The 15,081-nt window shown below is 39.2% G+C and overlaps 1 pseudogene; it reads left to right on the top strand.

Moving 5' to 3' along the window:
* The window catches only part of LOC149204395 (putative pentatricopeptide repeat-containing protein At2g01510 pseudogene), a 74,163-nt pseudogene extending 59,323 nt beyond the window's left edge, over positions 1–14,840 (top strand).
* Positions 14,841–15,081: the final 241 nt, after the last annotated feature.

The following is a 15,081-nucleotide window of genomic DNA, read 5'->3' as shown; positions in this document are numbered from 1 at the left end:
TGGCCTTTACTTGAAGAGGTATTATGCTTAAAAGAATGGGTATGGAGATTTTTAGTTAGGATAGTTTTTTCCTTCTAGCTGGTGTGTTTTAGTTTAAACAGTGTGCTTAGCTTAAAGAGTGTTTTTCGTCATTATTCCTGCTTATCTTGATTTTACTCTTGATATTGCAGATGTCGATGCCTCTCCAAACATACATTGGTTTCGCTGATGGTGCTTGTCATAATACACGAAACATCTCTTCCGCAGCTTGGGTTATCTATTCGCCCTCTGACGAGTTAGTATCTATGCATGGGGTAAGCCTTGGTCAAACAACGAACAACATTGCCGAGTATAGTGCAGTGATTGAGTTATTATCTGAATCTATTTCATTTGGGATTCAGAGTTTGATAGTGAGGTTAGATTCTGAACTCGTTGTATTACAGCTTAATAGAGTGTATGCCATTAGAAATCCAGTGTTATTAAGATTATTTTTGAGAGTGCGTCTCTTGGAACGTGAATTTGATTATATTGAATATCAACATATTCCAAGGTCTTTAAATACATTAGCAGATGCAATTGCTTCTCGAATGTTAAATAGACATTTGCAATAATCATACATGTAAATTTAAAACCATTCCATAACATGATTTACAAGATAAGCCAGTAATAGTGATATATATATAGGAGTGTGTCAAAAAATACATCATCCTCGATCATAGGTTGAAAAACACCTTATGATCGGCAAAATTGATAAGTACAAAAAACAAAAATGTCACATGTGCCCACAATAGGTGATCATCCTATCACTGGTGATGATCTCTATAAGAAACCACTGCACAGGCCACCTTGCAAAGGAACCTCCTAAAAGGTCCCAGGACCCCAATCACATAGCGCTGAAGTCAACGAGGAATGTCGTCTATAGTGGTCTCAGGAATATCTCATGTCAGGCGCTCGAGATGACCCTCCAACTCGGCCAAAACCTCTGCTGATTCGTCCTGTGGGGCTGGCGCGGGTGCAACTGGTTGTTTCCTCTTGAAAGGTCGGAGAGCGGCTGGTCACTGTGGACCCACATCTGCATTTGAAATTTTTACTATCAGTTTTGAGACGATGGAAAAATAACAAAAAAAATTAAAATAAAAAAAATGTTGAAAAGGATTTTACCTGACTCGTCCCACTGCTCTCCTGGTGGAAGAACCATGTCTGGGTCACCACGAAAATCTATCCCAGCGTAAGGGAAGTCCTGAATAGAAAAGACCTGGTTTTCCAGCCATTGGAAATAATCAGGTTTGAATCGAGCAACCTCTGTCCTCTCGTCCGGGTGACAGGCCATGACTGTGACCCATCGCATCAGTTTGGGCTCTCAAGGAAGCCCAGCTCCAACAGTAAGGTGTTGTGGGATCAGAATAGGAACCCTCTCCAGGCCAAAATTCACGACCAAAGCCCCATAACCAAAGGTCTTTAGTCGTTCGTTCTTGGCCCTGGTCAGTTGGCCTTTCACATTGGCCAACACAGCATCGCACCAGTTGAAGATGGTGCCTCGAAAGCAATCAACTGCCATACGCATCTGGGATCCAGTGGCAATATGTAATGCGGCAGCTCCGCAAAGTCTGGTGACAGTGAACGCAATCACCATGAGCTCAGGACGGGATATGGTCTTTATGTCTATCCCTTTGTCTCTAGCCTGACTGTTGCAGTACTCTAGCCAGAGGCTATCGACAGACTGGCCACCTGGCCTAGTCCCGTGCAGAGTCAAGTCTTCACCTCTCTTAGGCAAACCAGTCAAGAAATATATGTCCGCCAGCTCGATTTCGAGCTGGTGGCCACCGATGAAAAAGCACTGGTCCTGTACGCTCCATCTGTCAACCATCCACTGTAAGAAATCCACCTGAGCCCTCATGCCAGGAATGGCCCAGAATTTACACAAGCCGCACGCCCTCAAAGCATCAAGTGAAGGCTGATGATTCCATGCGGCAGCATCTACATCCTCATGCTCTCGTTCACACTAATCTAGCATGATGTACTCTCTGCATCAAGCATAAAGACAAATTAAATTGCTAGAAATTATTTTGTGTGGTCGATTTTTGAGAATTTTTGGGTTAAAAACCCTTGCGGCGGGGACCGCACCCTCCGGGTTAGACACAGTGCGTGGGACCGCACTTTGTCTACACGGAAGGTGCGGACCCCGAACTTTTTCCCAATGGATAAAAAGTCGGGGTCCGCAGGCCCGCAATGGTAAACCTGTGGGCCCCCGCACGCGGGTTTTGTGCCTAAAAACCCTCCCAAAAATGAAATAAATGACTAAAACAAAAAATTAAACGGTTAAAAATGAAGAGTGGGATGATGTGGATTACCTGGAGAAGACGGCGTTCGATTCCGACGGTTGGATTTTCCGCAATCTTCACGGGAAGTTTTCTGAGCAAAAGCACTATTTTCTCACCCAAACTCAAACGGTAAAAATGAATTGACAAAGGTCCTTTTTATAAGTTTTTTGAGTAAATAAATTGCAAATTTGTTTATGTTTCACTTTGAAAAGGTATTTTGCGACATTTTTATCCATTTCAAACAGGTATGAGTAATGTTTGTGTTTTTATGCAGAATAACGGATTATTCAGGTGAAATCTATCATTTTCGACGAAAAAACATGTAGAGTCACCTTTAAGCTCTTTTCTGACTCTTGAAACATGAAAAGATTGCCAAGTGTTTCTTTTAAACTCGTTAAAATGGAATTAAAAGACGGTCCACTTATAGCTCTTTTCCGACCGTAAAAACATGAAAAGATTGCCGGATTTTTGTTGTTTCAAATTCGATATTGGTTATAAAACGACGTGTCATTGATTGCTTTTTTTTTTTACTTTTTCGGGTCAAGGGCACTAATGACGAAAAGTACTCCTTGGTGGTAAAAGATCAAGCGGTTCTCTCAAGTATTATTTTATACTTTTTTGGGCTTGGGAGACACAAATTTACGAAAAAGGTCAACCCTGGAGTCTTCTTAAGTTTTTTCAGACTCTCTAAAATTGAAAAACGCCGAGTTTCTCCTATACTGGACTCGTTAAAATTTCACAGTAAAGGACCTGTTCAATTACAAACAGGAATGAACCACTCCTTCTTAGGGTTTGAATTTAAACTAAGTTGGACTCATCCGAAGGATGAGCTTATAATCAAGCAAATGTTATCCTCCTCAAGTTTGTCAAAAATAAAGAGGTACTTGCCAGAAATGGTGGGGGAAAAGAGAGAAAAATGAGCCTGTTTGTCATACTTTGTAACCGCTCTTGAACACGACACTTTCATTCACCTGGGTTGGGAAATCCTTTGCCTAACAGTTGATCAAACCACATTGAAAGTCTTCAGCTGGTTTCTGGGTATTAACTTTGGGTCAATTGTCACCAAGCCATTTGTCGTGTCGTTATGTGTTCAAGAGGTCACTGCCAATAAGCCATTCATCTGCAAAATATCTGTCATCCATCTTGACCATCCCTGAGTTAGTCCTTGCAACTAAATTTCTTCAACTTGATCTATGATTTCGTGTTGTGGGCTTGCCTACGACAGATCGCTTTCTATCGACATCAGCTCATTATCTAGAAAGATGATCTAGAAATCGTCAGTACCTTGAGATCTGCATGCCTCAATGGCAGGTTTCTCGCCTTTGATGACAGTTTACATCATTGACTTTCGATCAAAGGATTCCATGACATGTTCGACATCAACACATTTATTCGCATCTCATGGATTGTACTGGGTACTTTGAGAGCCATTGACATCACTGGTGGTTTCTCTCACACTTGTTAACAGTTTACATCATTGATTGATAATCAAGTGGTTTCTACCATGTTCGACATCAACACATTCATTCGCATGGATAGAATCGTACTGTTTCGGGAAGTAAAAATGAAGACCCTGGATCTAGTTTCCACAATCCAGGCTGCGAGGAATTTTGTATTCATTATATAATGGACTATTCATAAACAGATGGTTGCATCCATACTGTGTCCACATGAGTCTATACTTGTGATGTTTTACAAGATCATTCCTATATCAGAGCAGTAGTTAGTTTTTCTAGTCAATTTTGATCTGAGTATGGGAATGCCTACCTCAGTGATGATATGATCTCATATATATATCTTGCATTCAATGTTTTTAGAGGTTCCAACCGGGCTCTCCACAAAATGATCCTCAAAATGATAAAGTACTTCACTCTTCCTAAATGATCAATAAAATCCTCATCTACTACAGACTTCGCACTTTAGGGGGCAATCTGTTACACAAAAATATCGTCACCATGATTATTTGCAGTCAGTATGGGTCTATCATCACTTGTACTGTCCTCCTAAGCAAGTCTCAGACCTCAACTCTTCAAATCAAGCTTTGGAAATGGGAGAAAGATATTGAAAAACAATGAAACTCTGATTCCACACTTTCTCTCACTGTCACCTGCAGTCTCACACCTTCTGTGTACAAAAACTGCAGACTTTCCTGCTCTGTCCCTAACGGTGTAGGTGCGGACCCCTGTGAAAGTCAAAAGGCGCAAAGTTTTATCTTAAAAAACTCACTTTGGGTTAATTCTAGAGGTTTCTAGAAGGAATTTTGACGTGTATTGTTCGCTCTGAGGTGGTTCATGCATCCCAAAAGAGAAGGAGCTAATCCCTTGATGAGAGGAGCTATCCCTTTGAAGGAGGGCTTTATCCCTTTGAAGGAGGACCTAGTAACTTCCCTCCATTGCACTATAAATACAGGCATTGGGCTAGTTGCTGGGGAGGTTAGAAGCTGAACATTTTTTAGGGTAAATGCTGGTGAAATCAAGACTTCCTAGTTAAGCCTAAGAGGAGAGATCACATACCTTTTTGGCTTCATTGGGGAGTGAGTGAAACTTGTCAAAGTAGAGGAGACTTCTTGCTGGACCCTAGGAGGAGCTTGTACAGCGTCAAGGCAAAGGTTGTAAAGTTCTTCTTCTTTTGAATTAATACAATCAAACTCATTTTTCTCAACAAGTATATTATGTTATTTGTTTCATGGACTCCTTGACTTTCATGTTAAATATGTTTTATGCAATTGGCTTTTCAAGTGCTATTTAATTTGTTTGCCTTGTTTGTGTTTGCAGATTCGCGAAAAGGAGCTCATTTGGATCAAAGGAGTGAGGGCATCCACAAGCTTGCGTTGGACCTAAGGTAGGCCCTAAAAACACTTGTTTGCTATTGTTTATCAAAGCATATTTAGAGAAAGATAGTGTCTGGTTGGTTTGCTTGTCATTAGGTCTTCTTTAGATTCTAGGAAGGTCTATCTTGTCCGCAAGATCGACTTATTCCGTGTGACAATGGGAAATACCTCCACCCCTCCTCACAACTAGGGTCAACGCCCTAATATGGACCACACTACAATGTTGGTTGGATACTTGTCATCGAATAATCCAGTTAGGTAGTCTTGTCACCTGTCATTCATATTTTACCCATGTCATAAGAGTGCATATCCAGTAGATACAAAATTTAATAGAACAATGTACATTATACCTTTCCTCCTGAGATGTCTCGACCTTTCCCCAATGGAAGAGTAGATCTTGGCTATCATATAGTTCTTTCAAATCTGTGGGATAGCTATTCTTCATGCATTTATATAACAACAATATATATATATAGATAAGTGATCTTAAACATCATGTTATTAAGTCTAGTACCCACGTGTCAATCTTGTAGTTCATACTTGAAATAAATCATAATTTCACTAAGTCATTTATTAAATAAATCATATCCACTTGAGCCATACATGAAACAATAATAATTCTGATAAGCCATGTATTAGATAATTCATCACCAAGTAAGTCATACATTAGGTCATACATCAAACATTTTCACCATCTATATCAAATCCATCTAATGATTCATATAGTACCCATGTGTCAATCTTGTAGTTCATACTGGAAATAAATCATAATTTCACTAAGTCATTTATTAAATAAATCATATCCACTTGAACCATACATGAAACAACAATAATTATGATAAGTCATGCACTAGATAATTCATCACCAGTAAGTCATACATTAGGTCATACATCAAAAATTTCCACCATCAATATCAAATCCATCTAATGATTCATATAAGTGGTTTCACATGTCCAACTAAATGCATCAATATTACATAGCGTTCATAAATAAATAACATGGAACTGTAAAATAGAACCTTAGCATAGGTAGTTGTCTAAGTCAAAAATGGGCATCACAGATGCTCAAAAAGTGAGGGGTAGTCACGACGTATAGTCTCTGCATCCTCCTAGGTAGCAGATCCTGGGCCATACTTGTCCCACTGGACCTTAACTTGGTCCACCATGTGACGTATGAGCTGTCAAAGCCTATGGTCCAATATGTGTAATGGTTCGACCACTATGGTTCCCATGTTCGAGACCTGCAATTCCATCCAATCCAGTTTGTGAGATTCATCAGAAACATAATGTCGTAAAATAGATACATGAAAAACATCATGAGTTTTATGCAAATGGGTTGGCAGTACAAGATGATAGGCAACTGGTCCAATCTTCTCCTTGATCCTAAAAGTTCCTACGAACCAAGGTGACAACTTCGTCCCCTTCCCAAACCAAATGGTGCTTTTGTTGGATCAGATATGAATAAAAACTTGGTCCCCTAATTCATAACTGCGATCAATCCTTTTTGAATTAGCATAACTCTTTTGTCTATCTTGTGCTTCCTTTAACCTTTGTCGAATCTGCTTTACCTATTCCTCCATTTCTTGAACTAATTCTAGCCCAACTATTACTCAGTCCTCCAACTTTTCCCAACTCAACGACGTCCTACATGACCTTCCATATAGAGCTTGATAAGGAGGCATCCCAATTGAACTATGGTAACTGTGGTAACTGTTATTATAGGCAAACTCGACCAATGGTAAGTACCTTTCCCACTAAGTCTGATTATCCATGAAGTACATCCTAAGCATGTCTTCCATAACCTGATTTACTCTTTCAGTCTGCCCATCTATTTCTGGATGATATGTAGTGCTCAGGTTCAACTGAGTCCCTAGTGCTGATTGCAAACTTGTCCAAAACCTAGATGTAAATCGAGAGTCTCTATCAAAAATGATCTTTGTGGGTAACTCATGTAGTCGGATAATTTCACTTATAAACACTCATGCCACATCAATAACATTGTAAGTGTCTCTTACTGGAATGAAATGGGCACTTTTGGTCAATTTATCAACTATAACCAATATAGCATTGTGCCTCTGTGAAGTGAGTGGCAAACCCACAACAAAATCCATGGAAATTACCTCCCATTTAGACATAGGGATGTCATGTGGTTGTAGGAGTCCTGCTGGATGGCGATGATCAGCCTTCACTCATTGACATTCAAGACATTTGGCGACAAACTGGACTATGTCATGCTTCATGCCTGCCCAGAAGAAGAATTTCTTCGTGTCTATGTACATCTTCTTTACTCCAGGATATGCACAATAGAGTGCTCTATGTGATTCCTCGAGGATGGTCCTTCTTATACCCCCTTCCTTAGGTATGTGCATTCTCCCTTGAAATCTCAATAGTCCATCTGGTTCAAGGACATATCCCTCGAACTTTGGTTCTATCTGCTTCCCACTCTTGAGTGTTGAGATAACCTTTAGATACCAACTATCTTCAAAGCGTTTCTTTAACACATGATCCCTCAAATTTACCTTTAAGGTTACTAGGGAGAAAGTTCGTGGTCTCCTGCTTAGCGCATCAACCACCACATTCTCCTTTCTTTTGATGTATGAGATCTCAAAATCATACTCACTCATGAATTCGCTCCATCGCCTTTGTCTAGCATTCAAATCCCTTTGAGTGAAGAGATTCTTTAGGCTTTGATGATCTATTCTTAACTCAAATCGTCTCCCAACAAGGTAGTGTCTCCACAATTTCAAAGCTAACATCACTACTGCTAATTCTAAGTCATGGGTAGCATACAACTCTTCATTTTTCTTCAATTTTCTAGATACGTAAGCTATTACTCCGCCTTCTTGCATCAATACTGCACCCAATCCTTACTTCGAAGCATCGGTGCAGACAGTGAAGTCTTTTCCCATGTCCGATACTCGAAGGATCGATGCATTAGTTAGTAACCTCTTTAATTCGATGAATGTAGTGTCACATTCATATGCCCATTCATACCTGACCCCCTTTCACTGTAATGTGGTGATGGGTTTTGCAATCCTGGAAAACCCTTCTACAAACTTGCGATAATACCCTGCCAGCCCCATAAAACTACATACCTCATGAGCATTTTTCAATACTGGCCAATCCATTATGGCCTTCACCTTTTCCGGGTCAACTGAAATCCCTTCTCTTGAAATGATGTGCCCAAGGTAATGAACTTTCTTCTGAAAGAAGGAACATTTTGACAATTTTCCATACAATTGATTTTCCCTTAAGCAAGTCAATACAACCCTTAGGTGCTTTTCATGCTCCTTTTCATTCTTGGAATACACAAGAATGTCGTCCAAAAAGACTTGCACAAATTGGTCCAAATACTTCTTGAACACACCATTCATGAGGCTCATGAATACTGCTGGTGCATTAGTCAAACCAAATGGAACAACTACGAACTCATAGTGCCCAAACCGAGTTCGAAATGCAGTTTTTGAGATGTCCTCTTCCTTAATCCTCAATTGGTGGTATCCAGATCGTAGATCGATCTTTGAGAAAATCGTTGCTCCCTTCATTTGATCAAATAGGTCATCTATTCGAGGTATCGGGTACCTATTCTTTATTGTGGCTCTATTCAAATCAAAATAATCTATGCATAGTCGTAAGGAACCATCCTTCTTCTTGACAAAAATCACTAGTGCACCCTAAGGTGAAATACTAGGTCTAATAAATCCCAAGTCTAAGAGCTCTTTTAACCGCATCTGCAACTCACAAAGTTCTGGAGTTTTCATCCTATAGGGTGTCTTAGATATTGGTTCTGCACCATGTTTTAGGTCGATTGTGAAATCAATTTGCCTTACAGGAGGTAATCCAGGCAATTCCTTAGGAAAAACATCCTTGAATTCTGACAAAATTGGATTTTGATGTAGGGAGGGTCCTTTCTACTCAATTACAACCTAACCACATATAGCTTGCAACCTTGTCAGAGACAACGTTTTACCTTCATCATGGATATGAATCGTAGTGGCACTCCTCTCTTGATTCCAAAAATCTCAATTGGCCTACCTTCATCATCTAAACAAATCACCTTCTTCTTGAAACAGTCTACCAAACCTCGATGAGCTTCTAGCTAGTCCATTCTAATAATTACATCATACGTCCCCAATGCTATGACATATGCCTTCAACTTAGTCATACACACCCCGAGGTTTACCTGACATTGGTCAACACTAGGTCCTACTGCTTGTTTTATCCCAGAAGCCATCTCAACTTGTTTAAAGTCATCATGCTCATAGGTTGCCAACCCACACTTTTCTAACGCAATTAGTGAAATGAAACTATCTGTAGCACCAGAATCAAACAAAATTTTAACTTTTACTTTTTTTATCATACTTGAGGTTTCTACCATGGCAGACTGGTGTTCAACTTGCTAGTTATCAACTGCTGCATAGATTCGATGGTGGCTACTTGCTCCCCCCATTGGTGCTTTTCCCTCTCTACGGTTGTTACCAGCTTGCAACTCAGGGCAGTCACGCTGGTAATGAGGTCCCCCGCATCCCCAACAAGTGATGTGTGGTAGATCTTGAACCAAATGTTGTGGAGTTCTTTGGAAATAGTTCCTTCCCTTGGGACCCCTGCCCCTACTTATTTCTCCTCGCATATGACCTTGATTTGCACGTGCCCTTGAAGCTATGGGTGAAGCTGCATTAGTAACCATTGAAATCCCCACTGTCGGTGCTCTGGGTACCACCTTGTTTCCATATGGTGGTGGCCTCAAACTTCCTCCCCTGGGGAAGGTATGAGGGACCTTCCCCATAAGCCTTGTCTGGCATGGAAAAATGGTTTTGTTACCACCCATTAAGTCTAGGTGTTCTTCGACATAATGAGCTTGTTCCACAGTGTTTACAACTGAGGATGGTTTCCACATCCGTACCATTGCCCTAATCTTAGGGTTTAATCCATAAATAAAATGATCTACTTGGTGTTGGTCAGTATCCATGTAGGAGACATACTTGACCAATTCCATGAATCGAATTTCATATTCTTCTACCGTACGATTTCCCTGTACCAGGGCATGGAAGGCTCCTACCTATTGTTCTTCATAATATGCTGGTAGGTACTTTTTCTTGAATCTCTCCTCAAATAACTCCCAAGTAACTGTGTCCGGAGTGAGGTGTAGTTGACGCTCTAAGTTACCCCACCAATTCAAAGCACTATCTCTGAGTTGGAATATTGTTATTTTAGCTTTTGAATTGGAATTATAATCCCTTAGTGCAAAGCACCTTCTCATTCCTTCTAACGAGGCTTATGCACGTTCGTTGGCACAACCTCCAGCAAACTCTGGGATCTTAATCTTTTGGAGCTCCCTAGTAATGTCCTCAATTGGGGGTCCTCTATCAAAGTCTCTTGATCCCTTGAGATTTCCTAACCATGATGGAGGGTGCTCTACTTCCACTTCAATTTTTTGGCCCCCTTTTAAAGTCTCATTAATTGCCTCTAGGGAACGCAAGATGAGAGTCAACTCCATTGAAGGTAATGGGTTATTTGTAGGAGGTCCTTGTGATGACCCTCCTTGACCTTGATTTCTTCGTGTCCTAACCATTTTGAATTGTTCAAATATCTATATGATACCCAAGACTCATTAATCCAACTTAGGACTTGTCCACTCTTAGCTGACTCACATACATTATTTAATCGACATTATTTTGAATGTTTTGGTAATTTTATATTTTTTTTATTAGTGTTGTTACTATACTTGTATCTTTTACATTTTTGATTAACTCTTATCTTGCCTTCTTCAATAATAACCCTAGTCTATCTTTAACTAATGTTCTCGAACATTCTGAGCTTTTTCTAATTTGTTGCTTCCTATTCTCTCCACCTAAAGAGTTATAGTATGTCAATGCAATAGTTAAAGACCAAATTGACTCATGTGAAGAAAGGCATAAACATCATCATAAGTTTATCCATACAAAAGAGGTATTCACCGTAAATAGTGCCAATACATGGGTCATCTACTGGTGTTATAACTACCCGTCAATTGTAATTGTAAAAATAGGAACAAGTATAAGGCCATAAACTACAATCTACAACACACCCAATAAAAACACACTAACTTCAAACAAAATGAAGGTCCATCATCAATCTAAACATGTCATCCTTATCATGTGATAAAGTTCATTAATCATGCAATATGAAGGGTAATGATATCCTCGCTATAATGCTAACATCACATATGATTTCAATATCATGCTTGTTGGGTCATTTCTATCCAAATTCACATATATTTTTTATCAGTACACTCATCCTTGATGCTTGGATAAATCATACATTCTTCAAGGTACAAGGCTAAATCATCAACTCCAGAATATCATATGTAATTCATCAACAATAAATTCACTAAAATACAAATGTTAGAATAATATTTATTTATTTTTTTTTATTTTTTTTTGTAATGAAAAATCCTAAGTTGATTTACTTTGTTTCCTTTCTAATTAATTCACGTATTTTACTAATGCCAGAGCTTGAAATTCTTAATACTGATGTAATCTTAAGTGTATCAAAAATCTAAGGCTTAGTATCGAAGGCAGAGAAATATCAAGGAGATCAAAAGATATAGCATTCTCAGTCATCAAAATATCTGCAAGGTCACCTCTATGCAAACATTTGGAAGAAGAACATAAAATTGTTGTCATGATTCTAAAGAAGCCAAACTCGCCAGATTGAGTCATTTCCAGAATCTAAGTCTACTCCGTCTTAAAAGAGCAAGTCCCTTAAACTCTTAAGGATTTGAGCTTGCATTTAAGGGCTAACTGCTATTTGTCTTAGAGATCATTAGAGGTCATCCACAACCCTATAAGGTGTTGCAAGAAAACTTGAAGTTCAACAAAAGTGAAAGAATGGATACTACAGTCCTATGACTATACACTCCTGCTGCTGGACAGAATCAAGAAGGTGAGGGCTCAATTCTCATCTTTTTCCTCCCAACATGTATACAGGGAGCACAATCACAAGGCTAACCAACCTTCCAAAGAGGCATTAAGGTTGCATGAAGGGTTGATGAAGGTCTCAGAAATCAATGATGGAAATTCTAGTCAACTACATCTCTCTCAATCTATGCCTAAGCATATTTGTTGTAGGATATGTAAAGTAGGAAGGATTTTTTTTTTTTGAATGATCTGTGGCTAACAATATGCTTTGGATGAAGCTGTGTAAAAAGAAAAAAAATCTGTATGAAGTCTGTGAGTAAGAAGAAAAATGTAGTAAAGCAGACTCTATAGTTTTGATTTAAGAAGTTGACCATTATGCCTTTTATGAGTACCCAGAATGGCAGAGTACATGTATAATTAATTTCTTATCAACATACAGATATATGTTTTTCCTTAGACCATTAACAAAAATTGAAATATGGGCCCTATTTTCTTATTATCAAATTTAAAACACTAGTTTAAAGCATTTTCTTGTAATTAAAAGACTAATCAATCTTATTGATGCTTTGTAGCTAGTTACGGAATTTTGTAGTTTTACACAACAGAAATTCCCAATCAAATATCAAACAGGTGGGCAACCACAACAACGATCACACCACAGAGAAACAACTCACACAAAAAGAGACTAAAATTTAAATGGTAAACCCTCGAAATGGAAACATCCACAGATCAACATAAAAGTTGTATTACTGCTCAAAAAAGAAAAGATACGTCTAGCACAGGATTCTCCATCATGCGATAAACAGCCCTCCAATGAATTTTAAATAGAGATCATGAACAATGACGTCAAAATTCACTGAATATCAAGAATAGGAGGGCAGTTGGATCACCCATGCACGAGATAGAGTGGTGACCATCACAAAACAAGCTAGAAAGAACACACATATATTGTATTAGAACAAGTTGCAAGGAAGAAAGCAGGGAGGTACACCATATGAGGGTTACCTTGCGTTTTTGTAAAAAAAAAACATGTAGGAAATTGCAGCCTCGAAATGCCTTGCTTGGCCAAAGAGCAAAGTACTCTAAAGCACTTTTGATGAGGAGATTTCCTCACATGACTTTTGAGTAACTTATGCAAGGATTTCACCTCTTTTTCATGGAATGTCAACATATCTTGGCATGACAACCAATGCCTAGTCATGTCTTTATCAGCTATCATAACAATGGTATTGAATGGAAATGAAAGAAAAATGAGCAATAAAAGCATTTTTTGTATGATGATTCCCAGCTTATAGAAGCCCTAGTTTGGAGTGCAGAGAGAAGATTTCAAATATAGCCCTAGTTTGGAGTGTAGAGATAATATTTCAAAGATAAATGTTCCTGGTACCATATCACTTTTTTTTTCTTGGCATCTATTGTTGATTGTTTTGAGAAGATATATCATGTAGGTTAAGCACCCTATCTCAGCCTAGTAACATCATTTTTCTTGTAGAGATGAGCATTATTTTTCATCATGTTTAATGGAGATAAATAGGCCTCCATTGGTCTGGCTAACAAAGAAGGCACTTACAGCCTCTCAGATCAGTTTTATGTTTACATGGATAGAGATATTCTGAAACATTGTTGTATTAATATAGATGCCAGGTTGAAATGTATTCACTTTAAACATTTGTGATTTATACTGCTGCAACTATTAAACTAACCTGAAACCTGTAGTGGATCTCATGAGCAGCAACAAGTCAAATGATTGTAAATGCCTCAAATTTTAACATTCAAGGATGAAAAATCGATTTCACATCTAATCCGCTCATCATTTTTGTCAAGCATACAGACTTCGTCATTAAACACAAATAAGAACTCATGGGGAAAAAAAAAATAGCAAAGAAAGAGCAGAGGAGACGTGAAAGGCCTATTGTCTCTCCTATCTAGAACAAGGGAGACAATTTCATGGGACTATTATTCACTCTGGATTTGAATTGAACGTCTTTGTAGGCAACGCACTTATGGACATGTATGTCAAGTGCAGTAGCATAGAGGATGCCCGCAAACTATTTGATCAAATGCCAGAGCGCGGTGAGGTTTCGTGGAATGTGATGGTCACAGGATATTTGTGGGATGGGCAGGTTGAGGAATCCTTGAATCCTTTTCAGCAATCGCAGAGCATATCTTTTGATTTGTCTCAATTTGCATTTTCGAGCATTCTCAGTGCTTGCGCCAGCTTACAGGCTTTCGAGCAGGGGAAACAACTTCATGCTCTGGTTATCAGAGTTGTTGTCGAGTCAAATGGCATTGTTGGGAATGCTCTTATTGACATGTATGCTAAATGTGCTAGCATAGAGGATGCATATCAGATGTTTGACAAAATGCCCAACAGAAACCCGATTTCCTGGACTGCTATAATCACAGGATATTCGCAGGCGGGATGTGGCGAGGGAGCTTTGGATTTGTTTTCTCAAATGCAGAAGACAGTTGTGAAGCCCCATCAAGCAACCTTTGCTAGTGTTCTCAGAGCTTGTGCAAGCCTAGCAGCACTGGAACAGGGCAAGCAAATCCATGACTACATGATTAAAACTGGTTATGAGTCGAGCATTTTTTTTTTCTTCAGGAAGTGCTCTGTTGGACATGTATGCCAAATGTGGAAGCATAGATGATGCTGATAAATTTTTCGGTGTGATGCCTGAGTGGAATTTAGTCTCATGGAATGCCATGATATCAGCATATGCCCAGAATGGTTATGGCATGGAGGCACTTCAACTCTTTGAACAAATGCTACAGGAAGGCACAAAGCCAGATCATGTCAGCTTAATTTGATTGCATGACAAAAGATTATTGCGTTACGCCGAGAGCAGAACACTATTCTTGCATGGTTGACCTTCTTGCTCACGCCGGGCACTTGAATGATGCAGAAAACTTCATCAATAATATCCCCCTCGAACCTGATGCTAGAATGTGGATGGCTTTGCTCGGTGCTTGTAGAACCTATGGAAATATAGAGCTAGGAGAACACGCAGCAAAACACCTTTTGAATTGGAACCAAAGATGCTGCGCCGTA

Source organism: Pinus tabuliformis, chromosome 1_2 (assembly GCF_031772625.1).
Source record: "Pinus tabuliformis cultivar Carrire ecotype Pingquan chromosome 1_2, CPIR1, whole genome shotgun sequence".
Lineage (NCBI taxonomy): Eukaryota > Viridiplantae > Streptophyta > Pinopsida > Pinales > Pinaceae > Pinus > Pinus tabuliformis.
The sequence above is the reverse complement of the archived record's forward strand: the minus strand, read 5'-3'. Positions and strand labels throughout refer to the sequence as shown.